Source organism: Lissotriton vulgaris, chromosome 4_1 (genome assembly GCF_964263255.1).
Source record: "Lissotriton vulgaris chromosome 4_1, aLisVul1.2, whole genome shotgun sequence".
Classification (NCBI taxonomy): domain Eukaryota; kingdom Metazoa; phylum Chordata; class Amphibia; order Caudata; family Salamandridae; genus Lissotriton; species Lissotriton vulgaris.
In genome coordinates this window covers 2016032475-2016057884 of record NC_141691.1, presented here as the reverse complement: position 1 = coordinate 2016057884, position 25410 = coordinate 2016032475, and the positions used below count along the sequence as shown (strand labels likewise).

At 46.5% G+C, this 25410-nt stretch overlaps 2 protein-coding genes across 2 annotated transcripts in view; both read left to right on the top strand.

Moving 5' to 3' along the window:
* LOC147724882 (alanine aminotransferase 2) overlaps window positions 1-25410 on the top strand; it is a 1140553-nt gene that overhangs the window by 174969 nt on the left and 940174 nt on the right. The gene's annotated exons all lie outside the window — the stretch shown is intronic.
* PPP1R16A (protein phosphatase 1 regulatory subunit 16A) overlaps window positions 1-25410 on the top strand; it is a 267171-nt gene that overhangs the window by 1816 nt on the left and 239945 nt on the right. The gene's annotated exons all lie outside the window — the stretch shown is intronic.

The following is a 25410-nucleotide window of genomic DNA, read 5'->3' as shown; positions in this document are numbered from 1 at the left end:
CAGAGCCGCCCTCTCTGTCTCTCTCTATATACACTGACAAATTGTTTAATGAACCACGAGGAACAGTGCAAGGATTTTCAGCGCTTTAGGCATAACCATTTTTGTTCTTTTTAGGGATTGAATGCCTTTTGTAGTAACTTGGCACCAACTTTAGATGGCGCTCTAAGACTGCTGCCCAAGGTCATCTTATAAAATTGCTGACCCTGACTACAGTGATACTGAAACTAACCTCTGATTGGAAATCCTGTTACCCAATCGCAGGAACGTTGTCCTGTGTGGGTGGGGCTAGAGATGCAATAACTGAAAGTGGGAGTGCTAGATTTAAAACTTTGAAAAGTTCTGAGTTCTGTTGGAGACAATGCAATGGCACAGTGGCATAATGCAAAATGATGGCACCCCCTTGCAGAATGTGACTAGAGACCTGGAATCTCCCAGATCGCACAGGTAATCTTGGGCTCAATGGAGGCGGGGGGCTGAACGGTTGTGGCCCTACCGGGGGCCTGCTTGGGAAAACAGAGAGGCTTTTCCAAGCATTTAACTCTTTCTTATTCAATGCTGTGGCACGCATTCTGCAAGGCATGTAATGGCATAGCTTAGGGGTCCTCTTCCAAAACAAGAAACCCTGCCCCCACCCGCACTGCGGGGGCCTCCGTTACGCCCCTGAATGACAAGCGCTTATAATGATAGGTTGAGCTATAGTACGTCATATCTTCCTGGGTCGTGGTAAAATTAACCTACGAGGGCCCTGACCCAGACGTCATGACGTGAGCCTGGCTAAACCCCCTATCAGAGGAAATAGGAGGGGCTAAATTCAAATGAATAAAATACTGAATCAGTGGGTACTCATAACACCCCAGTAATTGCAGGTAGGTGCACTCCACTCCTATAGACTTAGTTATCGGAAGAGGTTATTTGTTTTGCATACTTTTTTTAAGTCAGTGTTGGAGTATAATGGTACAAGTCATTTTACAGGGGTTTGCTGACAAAAGGAAGTGGTTTTGTAGAACCCCTTCCACTGTGGGTATATGGTAACGTTCCACCCTTCCGCGACCATCTCTTAGAAAAACGACAGCACTTCTTTGTAGGGCTTGAGGACACTTCTGTCCATTAATGGAGGGAGTGAGAAGCAATAACTGAGGGCGACACTCTGTGACCCAGTCTGAACTCCCCCTATCACAAGAGTGGTGCACTCCTCTATATTCACGCTCCTCTGTATCTACGCTCCTCTGTATCTACGGTCCAGATGACCCTGGTGGTAGGGTGGAGAATGCTGAAATCTCTAGATTATATAAAAGGAACCTCGCCAACTGGTACCACCAGCGGCATGCTTCATCATCGGGCCCTCACCCGCTGCACCTAATGCTTGTGGATGGGCTCATCGCTGTTTGTTAGCGGAGTCCTTATTGCTAAGGGTTCTGTGATTAAAGTTGCTTGCAGGTTTTCCTATCAATGCTTAGTCTCTTTATTTTGGATACCTTTGGCAAGATTTAAAACATTTAAGAGAGGATGTTAGTAGGTGATATTTTGTACCAAAACATCTTAGGGACACCAGAGCCCACTCTTACTACTTCACAATACTCGAGGATTTGCAGGAAACTGCCACACTCCATCTGTATAGGTCTAGAAAAACTGCCAGATGCCTCCTGTGTCTTGTAGCAAAACTATTGCCCCACACCGAGAGAGACTGTACCACAGGTATGTACCCTGGCCTGGGGCATAGTCTGAGCACAGATGGGCCACAACAGGGAGCTGGGAAGTAGTGTACAGGCAGCCAACAGCCAGCTCCTCCTGTGCTTTCTCCTTCACTGTCACAGGCAAGGCTATTAATGTGTCTCCGTTAATGGCCTTCCGGAGACATTGACACATCTAAATCTGTGAGGTTAGGTGTGAAAGCAGTGCAGACACGTGCCTACTGTTCTGAAGAGAAGTGCAAGCAGGCTCCCTAGGAAGCAGAGGCTGCCTCAAACGAGCAGGCAGGGAATTCATGCTGAGGTGAGCCTGAAAGAATACTGGAACTGGTCTGTAAGTGCATTGTTTTATTACATAGCAGCTACGAACGCCATTGTGAGGTCTTAGAGCTTTGGGTGGGGGGAGGGGAGGTGGGGGAGTCAGGTAGCATTATTTCTATGGGCCTCATACCCCTACTTGTGCTCTGTATCTGGTTCCTGGGCTGGTTGAAAGGGTGGGGTTGTATTGTGCCTTTATGGGACATTTTAGTCATTTTGATGTGTGTTAGGTTTCAACAACATGGTGGTTGCACGGTGTGCCAAGTATCGCTGCGCATGGGCTTTACGGAGGGCATGAGAATAGACACATCATGCTCTTCTTGTTTTCCAAATCTCCATTAATTTGGAAATATCTATCTCTAGGTCTGGCTAAGGACAACTTTTACCTGTCTAGAAGAACTTGTGTATCAGTTCATATTGTATATTTGTGAAGCAATACAGAGAGAGTGCACTTTGGGTTAGCCCCCTTCAGCCATTGGCTTTCTTGTGTTTTTTGCGGTTTTCTACTGCTTCGATGGGCTGTCCAGAAGGGCCATGGCATTTCATGGATGGTTACATTGGACCATTTTCACTTTGTAGACAAGACATTACAATTGCTGATTTAACCTCTGTTATTCGTTTAGGAAATGCGTGCTGTTTGGGTGCCTTAGACTTAAAGTGATTTTAACCAATCACCCTTGTGCCTTCATTTATTTTACTTTGCTGTAATCATAGCATGTTGTTGAATCAATTGTTCACACAGTAAAGATGTGTGCGCACACATACTTGCTTTAAATATGCCACGAAAATACTGTCTTGTTGTTAAAAGTATCTCTTATTATAGGCTTTTTGTGTATTCCTTTTAAAGTCAACACTTAAAAAATCTCATTTTTATTAACACTCTTCTTTGAGGGCACAGCTCAACTCTGCTAATGCTGCCAGTTCATCACAGGGACCCTGCGCCCAGCTTCGATATTGTTGAAGCCCAAGATGTTTTTTCATTATGGTGTTTTCTTTCTTGGACTGCTGGTGTTAAAACGTACAAAATAGCTCAACTATTACCAAATACTCCCCCCTGACAAAAAGTCAGACTGGCTGGATTTACCAATGCATGTTTATTTGGTGCATAAGTCGGATTTTTATTCTATTTCTGGGAGTTCCTGTTTTAGGAAAGGGACATGGGGCACAGGAAGTTGAAATGTTTTTTTTCTCCCAGGATCACACAATAGTATAAAGGTTACGCTGTGATTAGAACAATGGGACAACAGCTTCTCCTTCAATGTGGGACAATTTTGGGTGCTAAAGTACTCTTTGGGTTAGTTTAAGTTTACGTTTTATGAAACAACCATGTTGTGATGTGATTCTCTGGGAGCTTCAGTCACAAACAGCAACTCGCCTACATAACCAGAGGAGGAGATTTCTTTGGCTTCAAGTATGGATGAGTTCCTATGTTCCCTAACAGTTCAGTGGTCCTTTCATGTACATCTTGCTGCTGAGCTCACCATGAAAAATAAACAAGGGCTCAGGGATTATTTGATTTTTGTGGCTGCTGCATTTTCCGCATAATTATGGATTTACAAAATATCCATCATCTGCTGTGTAATCTGGAAATGTTTCTAGCACAAACATATCAAAAGGTACCAAAAATGTGGTGACATGTCCCGTGCATTAGAATTAGATGACCACTCATTCACAGAATGAGTGGTCATCTTTTAGTTGCTTATTACCTTTTTTGGTAAACTGGTACTAATGAGGTGAAATCGTTGCCCAGATAGTGTTGCCATGAGCAGAAATGACAAAATAATGAAGTAATGCTATGACAAAATGTGCTGCATTACATTGCATATTTGCTTTTTCTTGCTGCATAATTTAGTGAACTCTGTCACAAAATTTGATCTTTCCCTGCTGCATAATTCCTGTGGCCCTGGTAATAAACTGATCACTTTTCTGAACTTACCAAGCCATTAAACAGCGATAAAAATATGTATTATCCAACTCCATTTATCGACCTGTGTAATTTGAAAGGGTTCGAGCCTGTGATTTGTAGGTTACAAATAGTTTGCAGCAGTTACATTAACCGACTGAGTTGTTCTTCCAGCTACCTTCACTAATAGTGACGTCGCTTTGATACAAGAACACTGTGGCACAAAGACGGGCATATTTGGTCTTTCTAAGAGTTTTACACTGGCAGTGAGGCTTCCTCATGCTAATATTGAATGGTCTAATACATTTTTCTAATGTAGAGAGCGGGCTCTGGTGATTGGCTGGGTACCTGGAGCGAGTCTGATAGTTCACATATTACACACCGAGAACCTACCTTTGATTAGCTTTTTAGTACAGGAAAGATCCATCAGTACACTTCTGGCTGACTCTAGATAGGTTGTTTATCCCATATAGCTCAAAATAAGCATTGTACAACATGCTTATTTTGAGAGAAATGGGATAAAATACACCGCCGTATATTATAAGATATTGCAAATTAGGGGAGAGGATGGAGCCCAACGGCTAGAGCGGGCGACCTTAAAGCTGGGGAACAGGGTTCAAGTCTCGGCAACGAAGCTCAACATCCTGTGCTTCTGTGCAAATCACTTAATCTCCCGCGCCTAACGAAAATGAATGTGTCCTTCTGTAACGAAACTGGTGCTCATGTAAAGCGCTCTGATACCCGATGTGGTTGTATGTTCGCGCTATATAAAACTCTATATATATATTTTTTTAAAGTCACTGAGGAGTTCCATGACCATATAGAGGAACGAGGCTGAAGCCCGAGTTCCTTTATAAGGTTATGAAATTCCGAGATGACTTGCAATATTCTTATCATGTACAACAGGCTGAAATGTATTCCTTATAATACATGGTCACGCCATCAGCTTTCCCACAATCCTCTTAAATCCTTGGTGCATAGCTCTTTCAGATGAAAGAAAGAGCATGTTTGCAAACATGATGCATAAAAGTAGAATTTCTAATTCAAAATTAAACACACACAAAAGCTGGTAGTTATGTGTTGGAAAAATATATATTGGAATCAGTTTAATTCATGTCCATTTAAAAATGCAAAAAACCCTCAGTAACTTGGAATATGTAGAATTATATAGCATGATTCTGACTTTTCTATAATTACCTAAATAGAGCTAAGAATAAACATCTGGCCACAATTAGCTTCTTTCTGTTTGACAATGTACAGCTAGAAAAAAACAGAACAGAAGAAAGATAAAAATACTTTCTTTAAACAAAATGTTGCAGCATAATGTGGCACCTTATGATAGTATTACTTCCTTATTTTGTCAATCAATCAATCAAAACATTTATAGAGCGCGCTACTCACCCGCGAGGGTCTCAAGGTGCTCGGCAGCACATGTGCGGTCTGTTGCAAGCTGTATTGTTAGCCAACATTGGGTTAAGAGTCAGCCCTTTGTTTACCATTGGTTGGCTTCATTGTCACTTATTTTCTTACTTCTTAACATGTGGGCTTTCTCTTCTTGTGTTTCTCTCTTCCCTAGAGGGTGGACGCATTATGGTGTCTTACATGTCTCGCTTACGAGCAAGCATGTGTTTTCTAACTGATTCCCTAGTGGGCTCTCTTCCCTTCTCTGTGCTGCTCTCGCCACTGTGCTTCTCCCCCCATGCCCTCGTGTTATTTCTCCGCCTCCATTGCTTTCTCACCTGTACACTTTCCCTCCTCAGAGCTCTAAATGGTCTCTCTCTCATTCTCACACACCGGTTTGCTTTTCTCCCCCCACCCTCCAAGTTGCTCTTCCTCATGCCAGTTTGCTCTTATTGAGTTTGCCAATGCTTGTTAACACTTGTTAACACTGCCAGGGCAAAGATTCCAACCCTGTATTGCCAGTTACCCATAAACTAGTGAAAGGTGACCAGTCAACCTTTGTGAAAGGCCTTCAACAGCAAAGCAATGCATGTTGCTGCATTTTTAGTATCTTGTTATCAATTTGAGCGAGAAACCAGATGTTCTTGTTTGGAAATTATGCAGCAAATGGTGGATTTTGTGGCAAATGAAACAAATCCATAATTATTCGGAAAACCTACGGTTGCAGAAACGCATAATTTCGAGGTGGTCCTGCCCCAAGGTGGTGCACACTGCAACATATCAGTTCACTGTGCAGTGCCTCCATCCAGCGCCCTCTCTTTACGTCTGGTTTGTTTCCTTCTTTCAGTAATGAGTGTTTAAATTCTAACTTAACTTCAAAGACTTTTTGTGAATGAATCTGCTTTGCCACTATTTCAGCTCTCCATCTTCAATCCATTGCCGCCCCCTGCCCCAGCACAGCTGAGAGGCCTGCCTTGAATGCTCTCCCTAAACCATCTCCCCCGGCCCACCCCTTGTGGAGCCATCTTGAATCTGGCAAACCCTTCTCCACTTCTCACACAGGGCGTATAGGCCGAGTTAAAAACTCTGCATCCTCCCTGAAAACTTGCCAGAAACAGCGGAGGGCAGCAGAAAAGAGTTTAATAGCTGGCAAAATGAAACGACAAATACTCGGCATACTTTAATAATTCATATAGGTTATGTGGTTAATTTGTCAGCAGCTGCCTGATTGCCAGTTAAGTACTATGCTATTGTAGCTCTGATCTGCCATGGAGGGAGAGCGACAGACCCACCTCTCCAATCAGCTTTAGTTAAACTTCCTTAGGACTGACGTAAGCACGAAGGTCACCCATCCTTGAAAGAGTGTTTCTACATACATGACTCATCATCTAACAGCATACACCAGACTCTGACGAAGATAAAGCAAGCAAGGCTTTCCATTGGTTAGTTCAAAGCACAGAGCTAGATAGTATTTGTTGTCTTTTCTTTCGGGGAGTGGGAGAGTGACACGAAAAACCTCGTCAATGGTTGTTTTGCTTTGTCATGCTTTTTGCAAAGCTTTGTTGTTGGGGAAGCTATTAGGACCTTGAAAATTCTAAACAAATATTTATTGGTCAAAAGAAAATATATTTTGTTGGTCTCAAAAAGCACACTTTGCCATAATAGCCTTTGACACCGAAGGAAAATACTTTGTGTATGGATGTGTTCCTTGTGAAAGGCCAGGATGCTGTCACTCACAGTGACGACGTCCAGTGGCTGAAGTGGGCTGACCCCCATTGCCCCATATTGTGTACTGTGGTGGGTGGAGAAAATGTGAATGACACAACAGGCGAATGGAAGAAAAGGCTGACTTGAAAGCTCCTATGAGAAAGTATATATATTAGTAAAACCAAAAGGGCATAGCTAAGCTTTATCAATAGACGAATGACGCCTGCCAGGACGATCCCACAGCTGTACTGCTTCTGTTCATCTGCGGTGACCGCCATCTTTAATGTATTTGATCAGAGTGTTTCCCAATCCTGTGGTGGACCAGTGAAGTCTGAAACAGATCAGTGCAGCGTTTGTCCATCTCCATGCATGGACCAGAGAGGGTGTAAAAGCAGGTAAATGTTACAACGGAACTCTGACCCTGAAAAGCCACTAGATCGACTAGTGAACGCCTGCCCCCGCTTTATAACCCCGGAAGAGCCACCCGATGCAGCTGAATGGTACTTAAAATGCACCCACTCAGTGAGCATACGCAGACCAAAAGTACAGATTGTCACTGAAACACAACTGTATAATTCAGTAAATGCTACTGCAGAGCAGTGAACATCCCACACACCACCTACCGTACCCCTGGAGCAGCCCTTCTAATGGTGCACAACCCTGAGCAACCCTAATAGTGTGCAATCCTGAGCGATCCTTATAATGGTGCACAACCCTGAGAAATCCTTATAATAGCACCCCTGGGCAATCCTTAGAATGGTGTGCAGCCCTGAGCAATCCTTAGATTGGTGCACAACCCTGAGAAAACTTTATAATGATACGTAACCCAGCGCAAACCGTAGAATGGTGCTCCCCCCTGAGTAATCCTTATAATGGTGCTCACCCCTGAGTAATCCTTATAATGGTGCGCAACCCTGAGCGAGCAATCCATATAATGGTGCGCAACCCTGAGCGTTCCTTATAAGAGGGCGCAGCCCTGAGCAATCCTTCCAATGGGGCACAACACTGAGCAATCCTTAGAATGGTGCGCAACCCTGAGCAATCCTTAGAATGGTGCGCAACCCTGAGCGATCCTTAGAATGGTGCGCAACCCTGAGCAATCCTTAAGAAAATAGTTATAACTGTGTAACTCTGTTTCACACCAGTGGATCATCCGTGTAAAAAGCTACTGGACACCACTGAACATTCGACAGAAAGTCAATCAGTAACCCTGATAAATCTGAAGGCGCACATCAACGGAAAACCACGTAATAACTCTAATAAAACTTTAGGGCATGAAAAGAGAAGGTGTGGACCTCTGAATAAGTCTAATAAGAGAACCACTCCACAGCACGGAATGGCTCATTCAAAACTACAACAATCCACCGAATAACTGATAGAAAATCACACAATAACTCTAATTAAACTTCAGAACATGAAAATAAAAACAAATGCATATCACAAAATAATAAGAAAACTACTGCAAACCATTTAATATCCCATAAACACTGTTGAACACCACAGAATAAACAATACAAACCACACAAAATCTCTAAGAAAACTTCAGGACATGTAAAGCAAAGGTGCGTACCATTGAATACGTCTAATAACCGAATCGTTCCACACCATTGAATATCCCATAATAGCTGCTGAACACCACCGAATAAATAATAACAACACACTCACACAATTATTCTAATAAAACTTTAGGAAATCAAAAGCAAAGCTACATACCACTGAATAAGTAGGAGAACCACTACAAACAGTTAAATATCCAATGAAAGTTCTACTCATCATTGAATAATCAACAGAAAAAACACGCATTAACTCTAATGATACCTCTGCACGTGAAAAGGAAACCTGTGCACCAGCGAATTATTTTAATGAGAACCACTACAAACCACTCCATATTCCATAGAGGCTACCACACATGACTTAGTAACCAATAGAAAACCACGTAGTAACTGTGGTAACATTTCTCAGGACATGAAAAGCAAAGGTGCGCAACAATAAATATGTCTAATAAATGAATCACTCAAAACTATTGAATATCCCCCAAAAAAGAGCTGAAGACCACTGAAAAAACAATCGAGAGCCACAAGTTATTGTAATAAAACTTCAGGCATTGAAAACAATAGGTACTCAAGATTGAACAAGAGAACCACTGCATATCCAATAAAAGCTACCACACACGACACATTAACCAATAGAAAACCACATAGTAACCGTGGTAACATTTCAGGACATGCAAAGGAACACGACCAATAAATATTCAATAAAAGATCTACAAACCACTAAGTAACCAACAGAAAACTACACAGTAACTCCAATAATAATTCAGCACGTGAAAAAGAAAGGTGCATGCCACTGAATATCTAAGAGAACCAATCCATCCCGTGAAATAGCCCCATAAAAAAACTAGACACACCACCGAGTTTGTAATGATAATCTATCTATAACTCTTGAAAGCTAATGTCGTCAACTCGACACCCCTAAGCACTGCTGCACATGGCTTTGGATGCAACGCAGACCTAGCTCAAAGGGGAACTAGAACATTTTATTGTATTATGAGCATCTCTGACTAGACCTGCTGTACACAGAACATAGGTCTGGGTTGCAGAGATCATCGGGGTGTAATAAGACGGATCACTATAGAGCTGGGTTTTAATGTTTTGTAGTATTTTATAAATGTACAGTATTAAGGGCGGGAGTACGAATCGGCGGGCCCACAGCCACCCATATTTTGTCTGTGCAGGAACCCTGGTCTGCAGGTCTCGGCATCCGCAGCCAAGACTATGGACCGTCCACATCCCAAGCTGGGGGTTAAACCCTTGTAATACACTGGAAAGAAAACATGACTAGGTGTTTAATACACAGTAGTCAGTGTTCTTCTTTGCGCTGGTTCCCCTTGTTACCTGGGTGAACGTGCCTCGAGCCCAAATGTACCCGTGGCCTTCATGAGTGGGCATAAGCAGGCAGTGCCGTCGCGGGACCTCTAGTTCTTCCTTCGTTGTGTCACCTTCTAGGGTCTCTTTCATGATTGCTGTAGGGTCCATCCTTGATTGGCACGGTGTCTCTCTGCCTTGCAGAATCTGGAGCCCATGCTGGGTTGCTGGCTCTCAAGATAAGTTGCCTTGGGTAAACACAGGGAGCCCTCCAGGCCTTTGGACACTTCCATACAGGAAGGCCCAATACAGTCTTGACTCGCAGACAAAGGCTGAAAAGATGCTTGGCCCCACCACCACCACTGCTTTCTTTTCGATTCCTGCACCTTGGCCTCACCTGGTCCTGCCAGACCCCTGTCCGTGTTTAAAGAGTTACAACTTGACATAACTGATGTGTATTTACTCCTGGGTTGATGAGGGTCACACACCCGGCTGTGCCGGTCCACCTTCTCAGCCGTGGGATTTAGGGTTCTGACCGGGATATTTCTGGGACCCCAGATTTAATGGCACACCTTCATAACGTCTGTTAATGTCTGCCACAGCCCCATGGCCTTCTGGAGGTATCTGTGAATGTCCCCATCTTAGCTGTTGTGGCTGGTGTCCTGAAAGGCCCCTGGCACTGGAGGGACCGCGCAGGAGCCATCATCATCACCTGCCTGCTGAGGCCAAAGTCTGGTGGACCCCTGCCAGAGGAATAAGAACTGCGCCCTTCCTTCTGAGGATTTTACCACACCGGGTGTACATGCATCTAGATGAGGTGTCTCGCACCCTGATCAACTTACCGAATGACTGCTCTTCCTAAGACAAGAGCGCATGTCACATCCTCCTCAAATCCCACTCTGTAAAAAGACTACACAATCTCAAAAAAGGTATTGGGATTTATGTATGTCTTCATCTCCAGTAAAAATGCCATTAATCTGGGCTGCCATTGTGGCAAACTCTATCAAGCAGCAGTAGGTACGATTGCAGCATGAGCAGTAGGCCATATGGCCAGGGTGAGCGTTAGGCCTGCAGCACAGGGGCCCGAGGTGACGTCACTTCCGGCAGCATGGTCTACTCCCTCAGAGTGGAAGGACCCATTTAACTGTGTCGTTACTTTCGGTGACACTGTTCAATTCAACCTTAGTGTGAAGAGATTGGGCCCGTGTAATGTAACTCTGACGTCATTGCCGGTGAGAGTCAATTTACAGTGTAGCAGGGCCCTTGTTATGTAAATATGACGTCATTGCCGGTGAGACAGTCCATTTACAGTGTGGCAGGGGGTGCAGGGCCCTTGTTCTGTATCTGGCAGACTTTCTCATAAGCCCTTACTGGACTGGACCCCATAGACTTGTCCACAGCAAGGGGGGATAAATGCAAGCAGTGCGCGTGCCCTGCAGGGAGCACGATGTAGAAATACCTGAGGTTCAGCTGCCGTCTGCCGATCCCGCGCCCACCCCCGCCCCCTCCCGCCTCTCCTTCCCACCTCTCCTTCCCACCTGTCGCAGGAGGCCGCGTGAAGGAAGGCGTCGCGCGCGCCTCGGGCTCGTGACCTAGATTCTGCTGCTGGCACGCGCCGCCCGCTCTGCGCCAAGCAGCAGGCCCGGCGCTTGCTCGCAGCTCCTCGCCTTGGCCCTTGTTTTCCACTTTTGCCACCTTGACATGGTTATTCGTGAACCTATTTATGCGTTGTTGGTCTGTGCCCGCCGCCGCATGGGTAATCATCAAACACCACCGTCTGCGTCCTGTGGCATCGTGTGTCTTCCCCTAGTTGGCACCCACATGCGGCGTAAGAGGAGACAGTCTGCGAGTGGGGCAGGCACTCTGCCCTACTTAGCCCGCACGGGTCAATGCCAACCATACCTGCACTGCGAGGGTAAGCTAGGCGCACTGTGGCCAAGCAGTGCCCATCAGTACATCCACAGCTGTGCAGGTGTGCAGAGTTTGTGTTAGAGCTGCTGCCCCGGTTAGCCATACAGGTGCTGGCACCCAGGAGTAGACTGTAGCCCTGTGTGGGGATAAACCAGAGACGCTGTGCCTTGGCAGCGTCCATGCAGGCTCATGAGAGCTGTGCCCTGCAGTGCGTGCATATGACTGGCATCACCCAGCCTATTGGAGCCTGGCAGTCCAGAGTCTCTTGTAGGCTGTGTGTGGGTAGCCTTGCCACACTGTGCTCTGGCAGTTTGCATTCCGAGCTGCGCCAGTGGCCGTGTCCACACTCTCTGCTGCCCAGGGGTCTCTCAGCCAGGGGCTCTGTTTGAGTGGCTTCCTGTTGCAGGAGTGCTCAGGCCTGGAGGGCCCTAGTGAATATCCGAGGGCTCACCCTGTCCCATAAGGCTGGGAGGGCTGCAGGGTTTCACAGGACATGTCTACACATTCTTCCACAGGAGGTTGCCAGGCCTATAGAGCGGTTGTGTGAGGGTACATCCTTTCACACGAGGAGATGTATGTCTGGTTACGGTAATGAACTTGTTTTCAAATGTAACAAGCATTTGCAATGCAATAGGTTTTGCATTAGGAAAGTGTGAGCTATTGGTATTGTAAATAAATTTTTTTAAAATATGTGTTGGCTTTGAAAATCTATAAATTAATAGCATTGTTATTCACAAAGCCAATAGCTTACACTTTCCTAATTCGAGTCCTATTGGCTATGGTAATGCTTGTTGGTAGCAAGCAAAGACAGTGCTGTTGTGGTGCTGAGTAATGTAATGTAATGTAATGTAATTTGTACTTGTAAAGCGCACTTATACCCCAACTGGGGTGTCCTGGCGCTGTAACGCATACCGCTGTGGAACCCTTCCTGGCTTTTCCCTGTGAAATGTCCACTCCTGGGCACCCCCAAGGTGAAGCCAGACATCCCAGTGATGTTGGGGCCGTTGTGGAGATTAAGCAAGCTATTGCCCAGAGTTGCAGAGTGGGACCCGTGATTAGACGAGGTGAGAATTATCAGGTCTGAGGAAATTGAGCCCAAGACCCGCCGAGGCGGGAATTGAACCCTGGTTCCGGGCCAGACCTCTGCATCAGGGTCTGCCGCCCTAACCATTGAGCCACACTTCTCTGATGATGTTGTTGGGCTGAGTGATGTGGTGGTTTATTAGAGTGATGTGGTGGTTTATTTAGAGTGATGTGGTGGTTTATTTAGAGTGATGTGGTGGTTTATTAGAGTGATGTGGTGGTGTATTAGAGTGATGTGGTGGTGTCCCCGAGTGGTGCCCCTGAGTGATGTGGTGGTGTCCCTGAGTGATGTAGTGGTGTCCCTGAGTGATGTGCTGGTGTCCCTGAGTGATGTGCTGGTGTCCCAGAGTGATGTGGTGGTGCCCCTGAGTGATGTGGTGGTGTACCTGAGTGATGTGGTGGTGCCCCTGAGTGGTGCCACTGAGTGATGTGCTGGTGTCCCAGAGTGATGTGGTGGTGCCCCTGAGTGATGTGGTGGTGTACCTGAGTGATGTGGTGGTGTCCCTGAGTGATGTGATGTGTGAGGGTGAGTAGGGGTGTGAGGGGGTGAGTGTGAGTGAGGGTGAGAGGGTTGTAAGGGTGAGGGGTGTGAGGGTGAGTGAGGGTGTGTGAGGGTGGTTGAGAGTGTGAGGGTGAGTGAGGATGTGTGAGGGTGAGGGAGGGTGACGGGGGTGAGGGTGATGAGGGTGAGGGTGTGTGAGAGTGCGTGAGGGTGAGGGTCCGAAGTAAATGGTGACAGGGCAGACATCATAAGACAGAGAGTAGAGACTGCAGAGTGACTGCCTTGGTCAGTTTCAGAATCAGGAGGGGCAGAGTCAGCACAGTCTGCGAGGGATCAACGTGTCTAGAGGCAAAGCATAGCGGATGTAGCATTGCAGCTAGCAAGTCGAGTGTTTTCAAGCTGAGTGTCCCTAGAGAGCTGGCAACACAGCAACAGCATTTGAGGAGCAAGGCTACTGTGAACAAGCACGGTAAGCTTTCACTTTCGTCCACCTTCGGCATTGCTGTGGTGGTGGGGGAGCGGCAGCCGTTGAAGTTTGATGCAGAGGCACAGACAAATGGTGGTGCGCGATGTGCACGCAGGGGGGTGGGGAGTGGCAGCCTTTGAAGTCTGATGCCGAGGCACAGACAAATGGTGGTGTGTTATGTGGCTGGCGATGGGGTACAGGCACTTAGATCACAAGAACTGTATGTGATCCACAGCCGTTTTGGTAGACTTTTCTTTTCCACTTACTATAATCTCGCCAGAGCAATGGGCAAGCGCATTGGCTCATGCGAGACCTAAAAATGGTCACGCATTTAGCAACATGCATTTTTAATAAGCAGATAGCCACTATTTGCTTTCCATTATAGTTACCATATTAGTGTAATCGTACCACATAAGCCATTTACTCAGTTCTCTGCTACTACTCATTAACATAATGTCACTGTGGGGCGCCTTTAGCTAAACACCAACCAGAGCGGGGAGTATAAAGAGATCAATGTAACCTACCAGCATGCACAATGTAAGCTTTGCACCACTTCAGTCCACTAGCTCATACATTACAACTACGAGCATTAGCTATGTGTTGAGACAGAGAAGCCATACTTCAGAACTCAACATTGCAGTAACTTTTTTTTACCAGTGTAAGGTTCATTTGTTCCATAAAGCAATTTCCACCAACTGGGTATTGTTAATAAGTCCACTAAGAAGTACTACTTGTCTTTAACAAATGACTAGATCATTGCAGCTTCCTAACTGATCAGACACTTTGCCCCACTAGGGTCCTATGAACTATTTACTAAGTACTTTCTGTACCTCATGATAGGACCAATGTGTTGTCACCCTTTGAACAATGTGTGACTTCAAAGAACACCCAGTGGCGTAGGAAGGGGGCTGCGGTGGGTCCGGCCGCCCCGGGTGTCATTACATAGGGGGGTGGCAAATGGTAAAAATGTGTGTAATAATCTTTTTATCCTTATTTTAATAATTTCAATGTGGGCTGGGGGTGACAAGAACTTTTCCGCCCCAGGTACCACCTGACCTTGCTACGCCACTGAGGACACCACCCCATCTGTGGCCAGGATGCCAGTATCCCCTATAATTTAGGGCAAGAAATAGTTTTTTTTTTATTAACTTAAGGGAATTCAACGTATTTTTAAACACTGCAGCTTATTGACTGGCTTGTGAGGGCCACTTCACCCAATCACAGAAGTTCACAGGTGTCTCTCCGTATCTAGGCAAGTGCCAAAAGAGAGCGCTTGCATGATCACAGTTTTTACCACATAAAAACCTTGAGTTTAACTGTCTCTCTCGTATAACCTTGCATGTTATATTCAAGTTTATCTCCTTTTATAGATATTTTAAATGCACTTACATGTTATTCTGTCTCTGGTAGGAATCAAGTTGCCCATATCCCTCTCCATGGCAAGATTCACCTGGGTTCAAATGGTAACTCACACTTTTGTAGCATTGTATGTTAGTGACTAGTGGAGTCACAGTATCTATTCTTAGGTATCCATTAGCCCTGAAGAATGCCCCAAACCGTTTAGGCTACTAAATATGGGCAGAAACATGTTGGCAGATAGCAGATGAGTTTGAGTCATTGTTCTCAACATACCCATCCAGGTTTGGTTTTTAGTCATACCTAGTGTCCTGCTGAATAAAGGTAATAACCCAGGAACACTGAGGTATTTTTAGCTCAACCTGGCTCCCCTTTTTTGCTTTGTCCAGTAGATTTTATTCAAGAAATCCCTCCTTCCGGTACAGTCATTGAGGAGGTTGAGTCTGCCCTGATGACATTGTCCTACCAGGGTGGAGAGAGGATGCCAACGAGGAAGCATGACACTGTTGTGTGTGAGCTTTCTTCTTCCATAAAGGATGACTTTCCCTAGACAGGAGGCAACGGTTCAGTGATTTCCAGTTTGGAATTTTGTCCTGGACCATTATTCTGGGATACAGTACACTACTTTGTTGTGATATCCACTGTAATCTCGCTTGTGAGTGGTTTGATTCTTTGAAGGGACGTATGATGTCTTACCCTTTTCCTCTCCATCTGTTGTGTTTTCCTTCGGGAGCTGTGCCCTGCAGTGCTTGAATCGGGCTAGCATCACCCAGCCTGTTGGAGCCTGCCAGTCCAGAATCTCTTGTTGGCTGTATGTGGGTAGCTCAGCCAAACTGTGCTCTGGCAGTTTGAATTCCTTGATGAACCAGTGGCTGTTTCCACACTCTCTGCTGCCCAGGGGTCTCTCAACCAGGGGTCTGTGTGAGTGGACTTCCTGTTGCAGGAGTGGTTAGGCCTCGAGTGCCCTGGTGCATGTCTGAGAGCTCATCCTGTCCCATAAGGCTGGGAGGGCTGCAGTGTTTCACAGGACATGTTGGCACATTCTACCACAGGAGGTTGACAGGCCAGTGGACCACCACAGGTTGTGAGGGCAGATCCTGTCACACAAGGTTCGGAGGCCCACAGGGATTCACTTGACCCTTTTCAGTCACAAGAGATTGACAGACCCCAGGGCCTTACGGGTTATGGAAGGGATACCCCATCACAGGAGGCAGACACAACTATAGGGTCTCGGAGGACATATTCTGCCAAGAGAGGGCCACTCAGTTACAAGAGACCGTGAAGAATCTTGGACCATAATGGACTGGAGGGCATGGCGTGGGTTTTAGTGTTTCATTGGTTGCATGAGGGCACATTCAGGTACACGAGGCAGGCATGACTATTTGGGCACACAGGACTTTTGAGGGCATCATCCTGACATAAAAGGGGGGAAGAGGGGGATCAGGCTGGTAAAGAAGACCCAGTCACAAGAGAGAGGCAAACATCCTGGGCCGCGACCTGCTTGCGAGGGCAAGGCCTGTGAAAAGGGGGAGGCAGACCTCACTAGGTTTACTGGTTGATTGCAAAACTTATATGGCCTCATGGGACGTGTGAGGGTAAATCCTTCTACAAGAAGGGGTCAGGGAGGACACAGTCAGAAGAGGTAGGAGTGTGGGGCCTTCAATCTCTGTTGCTAAACTTTCTGTCCCAAGGGCCTAGGCTGGTTGTTGATTGGTGATGTCTGGACATTTAGAACAGGATGGAGATGAATTGAGGGAGGCAGGGGTAACCTCAGTTCTCCATCGCTGTTGGGTACGTCTGTGCTGTGTGAATACCTACAGATGTACACATACACATCATGTGTTTGTCACACGAGGGTTGACGGACAAACGCAAGCATAGATTGCCTCTCCTTTTATTCTAGCCCCTTGGCATTGACAAATAAAAAGGCCTCCATTGTGACTGTGCTCTTCTGGCCCTCTGCCTTCTCTCTTCCCAAGGTAAGTGAAGTGTAGACTTGCTGACTGACTGTTGTTAGGTTGTTTTTAGGTCGAGCCTGGGCAACGCATGCCCTTCTCTGCGAGGCATGCTGTATTCAGGTATGGACTTGAAGCTCCGCCCACTCTCTGCCTATCTTTTCAATTGGTTCCTGTTACTGTCCTTTTCAAATGGTTGCTTCTGATTCGCTAGTAGGCTTGTTAGTCCCTCCTTAGTAACACCGTGTCTGCATTTGAAACCTCCCACGAGGACTGGACTTTTTACTTGTGTGGATACACAGAATGTTTATTTAGTCTGTTAGCACTATTTTCTTTAATTATTTTGTCCTACTGCAGACACAACATGCTTTCCTGCAAGAGCTTTTAAGACGTCCACGAGGCACTTTCAGGTTCGAGAAAGGCAGCCGCTCATTTCTTTTGTTAAGCACGACTGCCAAAAATAACGCAAACTCACTAATGGTGCCCACGCTCACAACTCCTCATCTCCGTCCTGGGCGCTGCGCTTTAGGTTTCAGAACGGGTCCCGCTTTAAGATTAACAACATGGACGCCCACTTTCACATTTCCAAGAGTGCCCACTTTCTTTGCGACCGCACCTGTACTATATAGGAGTGCAACTACTTTTTTTCTTTTTTTTACCAATGCGATGGCAGTGAATTAATGCACATAACCCCTTCGCTGCGCGCGTCTGCCAACGGCCGTCGCAAGCACTACTGCAGCAGTGCTGCGCACGTCCTTTGACCCACCCACTCGTTCAAACCGCTGCACCGTGGCAGAATTCGTGTCGCGGTTAATTGTGCCTCCCTGGCCAGACCAGGCCTACTGAGGATGAAACAAAACCCTCTTAGGTATGTCTTGACATGGCAGCTTTCTGCATGGCCTGTTTGTTACCAGTTCTTTAAAGTGTACAAAGAGTGGGCGTTTGGTTCCGCCCAGAATAGTATTTCCCTCTCACCTAATGCTATTGGCAGTTTGGTGTTTCATTCTGCCTCCTGTGGAGTGCTGCTTGCATTGCAGTTTTTGAGGGACTATTTTGCATCCCAAAAAAATACACTGACTCGCAACAGAATAAATTATCTCATAAATGCGTTGCACGTAGAATGCATACCTCTTTTTTTCTTTTTTCTTTGTAGTAAGTTTTTTGTTTTTAATGTTAACCATTATTCTTACTCCTCTTGATTTTTCATTGTTGTTTATTTCCCATTTTTTTTCTGTATGAATATTCCTATTGTTTTCTCCATTCTTCTCACATCCACTGTTGTTCCTCCTTTTTTTCACATACAAAAAAAAGACTTTGTGAAAGCCAGTAGGTCTGACTTCAGTGAACTAACACTCAGGGTGTTAGCATATTAAAGGCAGAACAAATTACTTTGTCAATGCTTGTTTGTTTGGCTCGTCTCTCCTGGCCTTTCCTGGCCTCCTTCCTTCTCAGTTGCATCTGTCCCATGTCCCTTTCACGTCTCATATGTTGTCTAGTACATTCGCCCTCATTCATAGCTAGAATCCTAAACTTTGGTTTTTACTTCCTATGTTTAAAGTGCGCGTTCAATTATTTCGGAGGGAGTTAAAAATACATTTTAACTTCAGACGAGTTTTTTCCCTTAAAATCCTATTTACTACATGCATTGACGAAGACACGCCTGATTTTGTCACAAAATGTCAAAGATGATAGCAGCTTTGCGAAAATAGATCATATTCTTCGTCTCCAGAGCAACTTTACCAAAACGGAAGCAATTGAAGATCTAATCAGACTGAGTCACTGCACTTAGACTTAAAGAGGCCGTTCAGTGTTTAGAGAAAATAAACTGTCCTCTTTACTCAGTCCTGTCCCTTCAACTATCCCAGACCTCAGGCGTTCTAGAATGTCTGTCCCTTTAACTATCCCAGACAGCAGGCGTTCTAGAATGTCTGTCCCTTTAACTATCCCAGACCTCAGGCGTTCTAGAATGTCTGTCCCTTTAACTATCCCAGACCTCAGGCGTTCTAGAATGTCTGTCCCTATAACTATCCCAGACCTCAGGCGTTCTAGAATGTCTGTCCCTATAACTATCCCAGACAGCAGGCGTTCTAGAATGTCTGTCCCTTTAACTATCCCAGACCTCAGGCGTTCTAGAGTGTCTGTCCCTTTAACTATCCCAGACAGCAGGCGTTCTAGAATGTCTGTCCCTTTAACTATCCCAGACCTCAGGCGTTCTAGAATGTCGGTCCCTTTAACTATCCCAGACAGCAGGCGTTCTAGAATGTCTGTCCCTTTAACTATCCCAGACCTCAGGCGTTCTAGAATGTCGGTCCCTTTAACTATCCCAGACAGCAGACGCTCTAGAATGTCTGTCCCTTTAACTATCCCAGACCTCGGGCGTTCTAGAATGTCCCCTGGTGGATGCCTGCTTGTGTTTGCATTATTCTATGACGTCATTCAAGGCCCCTTTGCTGAGGTTCCTGTTCTTGCCTGCATGGCCATGGGTTGACTCTGCGCGTTGGTGCTTCTCTCCTGTCAATTTCTGCAAATGTAGGCCAGAAATGAAGGGTCCTACGCTCCGGATCCCTGTCCATAGTACCCACTGGGCACGGCTATCAGTCATGGCTCCTTGGTGCTGAGCACAGGGCCTGGAAATCCTCAATACCATTCAGTGCGTAATTTGTAAAATAAGTGACAGGTCCCTCATCAGTAGCAGCAACATCTAACAATCACACTCCTACAAGTGTGACAGTTCAGACTCTTCCAGGCCCCAAAGCTATAAGAACTGCTTGGATGACAGGTGGTTAGTAGTAATAATATATTTATAGTATGATTAATTAAAAACAAGACAATATAGAACATTGAAAGAAAATTAAATTTATAATGCCTTGTGGCATACAGAAATAAAAAGACAAGTGATTTAAAACAATTTATAGTTGTCTTGAAGTCAATTGCGAATAAGCCAAAGTGCACAGTGCTATGGGTTGGATGGATCTTTGTGGGCCATGTAACTTTCATAAGGTTATGATGTAAAAAAATAAAATGCATATTTTAAAAGCAACCGTCAATACAAAAAAGATGATATAACTGTTTGAATAAGCCAGGGCGCATTTTGTTAATTGCTAGTCATCGCTGCACTTAGTTGTTTTTTTTAAGCAGGCCCTGCATCACCTTGAAGTATTTGCCGATTCTTGGTAGTAAAAGTCCAGGTCGTAGCGTCGCTGCAAGTCCTTCAGCCATGGGTTACAGAGAGTGGCTTCAGTAATGTCTTTCTAGAATGCAGTAGTGACGGGCAGCAGCAGAGAAGTGCAGGAAAGTTTCAAGTTTATAGCCACACAGCCTGCACTTCACAATTTTGGAGAGGAGCGACCAGTTTGGGTTGAAGTCTTTGATTTGCAGTGTTATCATCCTCCAAGCCAAGATTGGAGTGATGCAAGCTTTCCCAATTCAACCACTAAGATATGGCTATGGCTTTAGGTCGACTCTGCATTCATTGTCATACGAGGATGCCTGGGTTTGTGAGAGTGGGATGGTCTTGATATTTTTACCTCAGTACATTTGTCTCTTTATACAGTATGTGTTGGACCCGGCCCGTTGGGCAGGTTCACCCCTAGACTTTTTGCTTTTCCCTAGCCTGTTTATGGAACCTGGTGTTGGTGATTTTAGGCCTCTGCGCACTTTTTCACTGTGGTACAGTGTAAAGTGCTGGAGCTCTCTGTATATGTATGGTGAGTGACCTGGCCTCCCATAGGAATGAATGGGGAATATGTATGCCCGTGGTAGTTCCTGATGTGTGGGGAGTGCAGGGGCGAGTTTGGTATGTATGAACTCGTGAGAATGAATGCTGCAAAATGATATATGCGCCATGACTGTGTCTAGTCTAGAAGTACTACTTTTGGAAGTTGGCATATTTGTGTAAGTTGGTGCTGGCGTGTGATTGGCTGGTGAGCCTGGCCCAGAGTGCCTGGGCCTGCTTGTGGATTGACTGTCTGGTTTGAGGATGACAGGGGCTGGAGAGCCCAGGAGGTTGTCTGAGTCAGCCCGTGGATGAAAGGCAGCATCTGCTGCCAGGGAAGTGGGAGGAGATGGCACCTGATAGTGAAGGGCTGTGCCTGCCTGACTGCAAAGCCGGCTCCACCTCCCGCTGGGCGACTGTCACCTCTGTCCCTGATACTGAAGGGACTTTCCTCTAAACCAGTCTAGCTGGTTCTCACACTGAGACTTCAAAGACTTTTCACTGTATAAGAAGGGGCTGTGTCCCCTTCCAAAATGTTCTTGTTTCTGACTTGAATCTACCAGGGGCGGGTGCTGCCCAGCCCCTGGATGCCTGGAGGACTTCTGGGGGACCCCTCTGCCTTGCCTGGGCTGAGAGGGGGACTTTGCCCCTTGGAATCTCTGGATCTTTAGCAGCATGGAGAAGCTGCATTTTCCTGCAGAAAGCGCTTGATTTACCTTCTAGCGCTTGGGAGCGCTGCTTTTCCTGTCCTAAGCACCTGGGAGCGCTTTCTGCTGTTATAGCGCTTGGGAGCGCTTTATGTTTGACTTTCTGGCAGAGCGCTGTGATTATCCCGTGTGGGAAGCGCTCCTGCCCTTTGTGTGGCCTCGAGTGCTTCGTGGGCACTTTATTTTATAATCACGGGCATTCTCCTGTTCAGGGGCCCCTTTGCGAGTGCCTACCTCACTACTACAATTTCTTTGGAATTAGAGGGTGCCACCCCTCATTATTGCCCCGTGTCTTCAACGCCGCGGCCCTCGCGCCGCAGAAACCGGAAGTCAGGCACTTTTGGCCGGGACGGGGGCGGGGCCTGCAATCCGGCAGGAAGTACCGACCGCAACCGCCGCCGGAGTGGAGTGAAGCTGCCCGAAAAGGAGAGCGGGGAGGAAGATGGCGCCTGCCGCGGTGGGGCTCCCGTGACCAAAAGGGAGCCCCTCACCCAGAGAAGAGGCGGCTGGAGGTACCAGTGGGGCTCCGTTCCTGAAGAGGAGCCCCGCGCCGGGAGAGAAGCCTCGCCGCCTATGCCGCCAGCCCAAGGAAGAGTGGAGTCCCCAGCGAGAGCGGCCCGGTGAGTGAAAAGGGCTGGGGGGGGGGCTCCAGTGGGGCTGCTGCTGGTGCCCGGAGACGGCACCCCGACGAGAATGGAAGTAGGGCGGCCCCAGATGGCAGTGGGCCGCCCCAACAATTCAACGGAGCCCCAGTGCTCCAACCCGGGCCCATATTTTTGCTGTAGAGCTGAGAGGCTCTGGGGGCATGTTACGAACCGTGAATGCGAGTCAGGGCGGCCCCGGATGGCAGTGGGTCGCCCCAATGCTGAATAGAGCCAGTAAGGCTCCCACGAAGGGCATTGTTTGTGTTAAGCCCTGCGTGGGCTAAGGAGGCATTTTGTGAATGCAGAGTCAGGGTGGCCCCGATTGGCAGCGGGTCGCCCCAACGTTCTAGAGCCCCGAGAGGCTCCCTGGGGGGGCCATTTTAAGTGGAGGGGGGCGCCGGGGCACATTGTCGGTGCCCGCCCCCTCCTACCAGGGAGCGCATTGGTTTTAGAGCCTGTGTGGCTCAGGTGGCGCAGATTTGTTCTAGGGGCTACTGAGAGCCCTGCCACAGCTTTTTGTCTCCAGCTGCCCAGCACTTTGTGGGCAGCTGCCACGTTTAGGCTTTTGGTACTTTTGGACTGGCGCGGCTTGGCGGCGCGCCCTGACATTGGACACAGGGCATCTGAGCCCCAACAAGGCCAGTTGGCCTAGGGACTGCCACAGGTGGTGGCTTATGTAAGTTATGCACAATGTGATTCCTATGCTTTTAATAGTAATTGCCTACTGTGTGGTTTTGCGCTATTGTGTTGTTTTAACACTTCTGAATGTTTTTAGGCATCATGTGTCTTTCTTTCCATGCGCTGCACCTCTGAATGTTTAGTCATCATGTGTCTTCTTGCGCTGCACCCCTGAATGTATTTTATTGCATCATGTGCTTTATTCTTAACACCTCTGAATGTTTTTAGGCATCATGTGTCTTTCTTTCCATGCGCTGATCCTCTGAATGTTTAGTCATCATGTGTCTTCTTGCGCTGCACCCCTGAATGTATTTTATTGCATCATGTGCTTTATTCTTAACACCTCTGAATGTTTTAGGCATCATGTGTTTCTCTTTATTACTCCTCTGAATGTGGTTCCTGCATCATGGGTAATGTTTTCTGGTATACCCCTAAACTTATTTTATTCTTAGGTGGTTGTCCTTTTTATTAGTACTGGTGGTCCTAGTAAGGTCCTGGTTCCTGTTACCAGTGGATACTGGTTGTGATCTTTTTGATTACCATTTTATGTTTAGTATTACTTATTCTAAAAGTACTATATCTGATTCTGACAGTGGCCCATGTGGCCCTGTCTTGTAAATAATCCCATGTGAATATTGCCCGTGCCAGTTGGCACAATGTATATGTGTGATTTTATCTGATATGTTTTTACAATACAAAAGTTATTTTTATAATAACCTTGTGTGGAGTCTCTTTTGTGGTGTGCCTAGGATGTTGTTGCTGTTGTGCGCTGACGCAAATGCTTTACACATTGCCTCCGAGTTTAGCCTTACTGCTTGTGCCAAGCTACCAAGGGGGTGAGCAGGGGTTATCTTGGCGTGTGACTTCCTTGCCCTGACTAGAATGGTGGTTTCTGCCTGGCTTTGGCATCAGCCTTAGCCTACCAGAAATAGCCACTTCTAACAGTATGCATTTGACTGCTGTATGCGAGAGCGATGGAGAATTTAATGCACTTAAGTCTATTTGAAGGGTGTCTGCTGATGCCATTAAATATGGCCATAATGCATCTATGATAATATTTTTTAATAGTGCCCATGTTGGTCCATTTTTGGCCCTCTAGGCCAAATTATAATCTCGCCTGCGATCCCCTGGTGTAATGCGGTAGCCTAAACACACATTTATAGGCTTTTAGATGTCATGTTTCCATATTTTCGATAAGTAGTTCCGGGAAAGCCTCACTGCTATAGGTGATGGCGGATGGTTATGTGGCCCTAATCACTCTTCGGATTGGACCTGAAGTAGGGCATTCAAGGGAGGTATTCAGTTGGCAAAGTCTGGTGATGTTTAGTGCAGCCTTATCTTTAAGATGACTTAGATGCGTTTTGGGTCCACTGTTTGCCGAAAGCCAAGTGCCCAGTTAGTTATAAGATTTTGCTCCTGTTATTTTTAGGGGACCAAGAGGCCAGTGATGATTTGGTTGCTTGCGCTGAAGGACTGGGTTATTTAAGACCCAGCGGTGCCAGGGGACAACACCTGAAACCTTCGTGGGTAACCTGCTCCGGCGTACGAATGACAGAGACACGGGACACTTCCTTCGGCGTCAAAGATTCGAGGTTTATTTACTGCAGGGAACACAGAAGTCACAGGAAGTACAACGAGTGTAAGTTCGAGGAGACTGCTTCAAATTGCTACTGAGGATCGCTCCTTTTATACAAATTTCTCACATAAGGTTGCATGGTACACAAAGGTTTACAACTCGGTTCCCATAATTATCCCCGAGAGGGGTCACTTTGGTCACTTTGATACATCCAAGGTCCGGGGCATAAGTGCGGAAACATTTGGCGGTTCCCAACTGTAAAAAACCCATCTTCCCACCATTAGTACATTCCAATCGGCAGTAAAACAGATCGAAGAAGGAACAAGGACAGGTGTAGAGGAAGATGGAAACAGTGGGGAGATCGACAAGGGTGTAAAAGGGGAGGTATCAGGTAACACGAGCTACAGGCATCAAAGGGACGTGCCTAATGAGATGCACGGCTGAGACAATAGACCGGCACGGCAAGATGAGCCTTGAGCGGGGCCATCTGCCTTACAGTATCATCCCCCTCGTCATAAAGACACTTTCAAAGAACATGTGTCTTCCGCGGATGTCTTGGGAATCCCAGGGTCGCGAAACGGACAACGTCCGTTCGCTGGCTACTTGAGGGCAAGAGACAAAATGGATGCCGTATCTAAGATGGAACCCGTGGGTACAGATGAATAACCCACGTAACAAACGAACGGTTTAAGTTAGCACAGCGAAACTGCGCACACTTACTAAACTCGTCATTTGCGGTTCATAGATACCAGACTCGACCATATTCGGGCGAGTCGAAAACACCCCTTACAATTGTCACGGAACCTCAGACGCTCCTTTTGCCCTCATGTAGGCAAGCACTAGTCGGAATCATACTCGATATTCATCAGACCATCTAGATGTTGCTGTAACATAGCTCTGTCCAACCGAGTCCCCTTGGTAACAGGTGGCTGTCTTA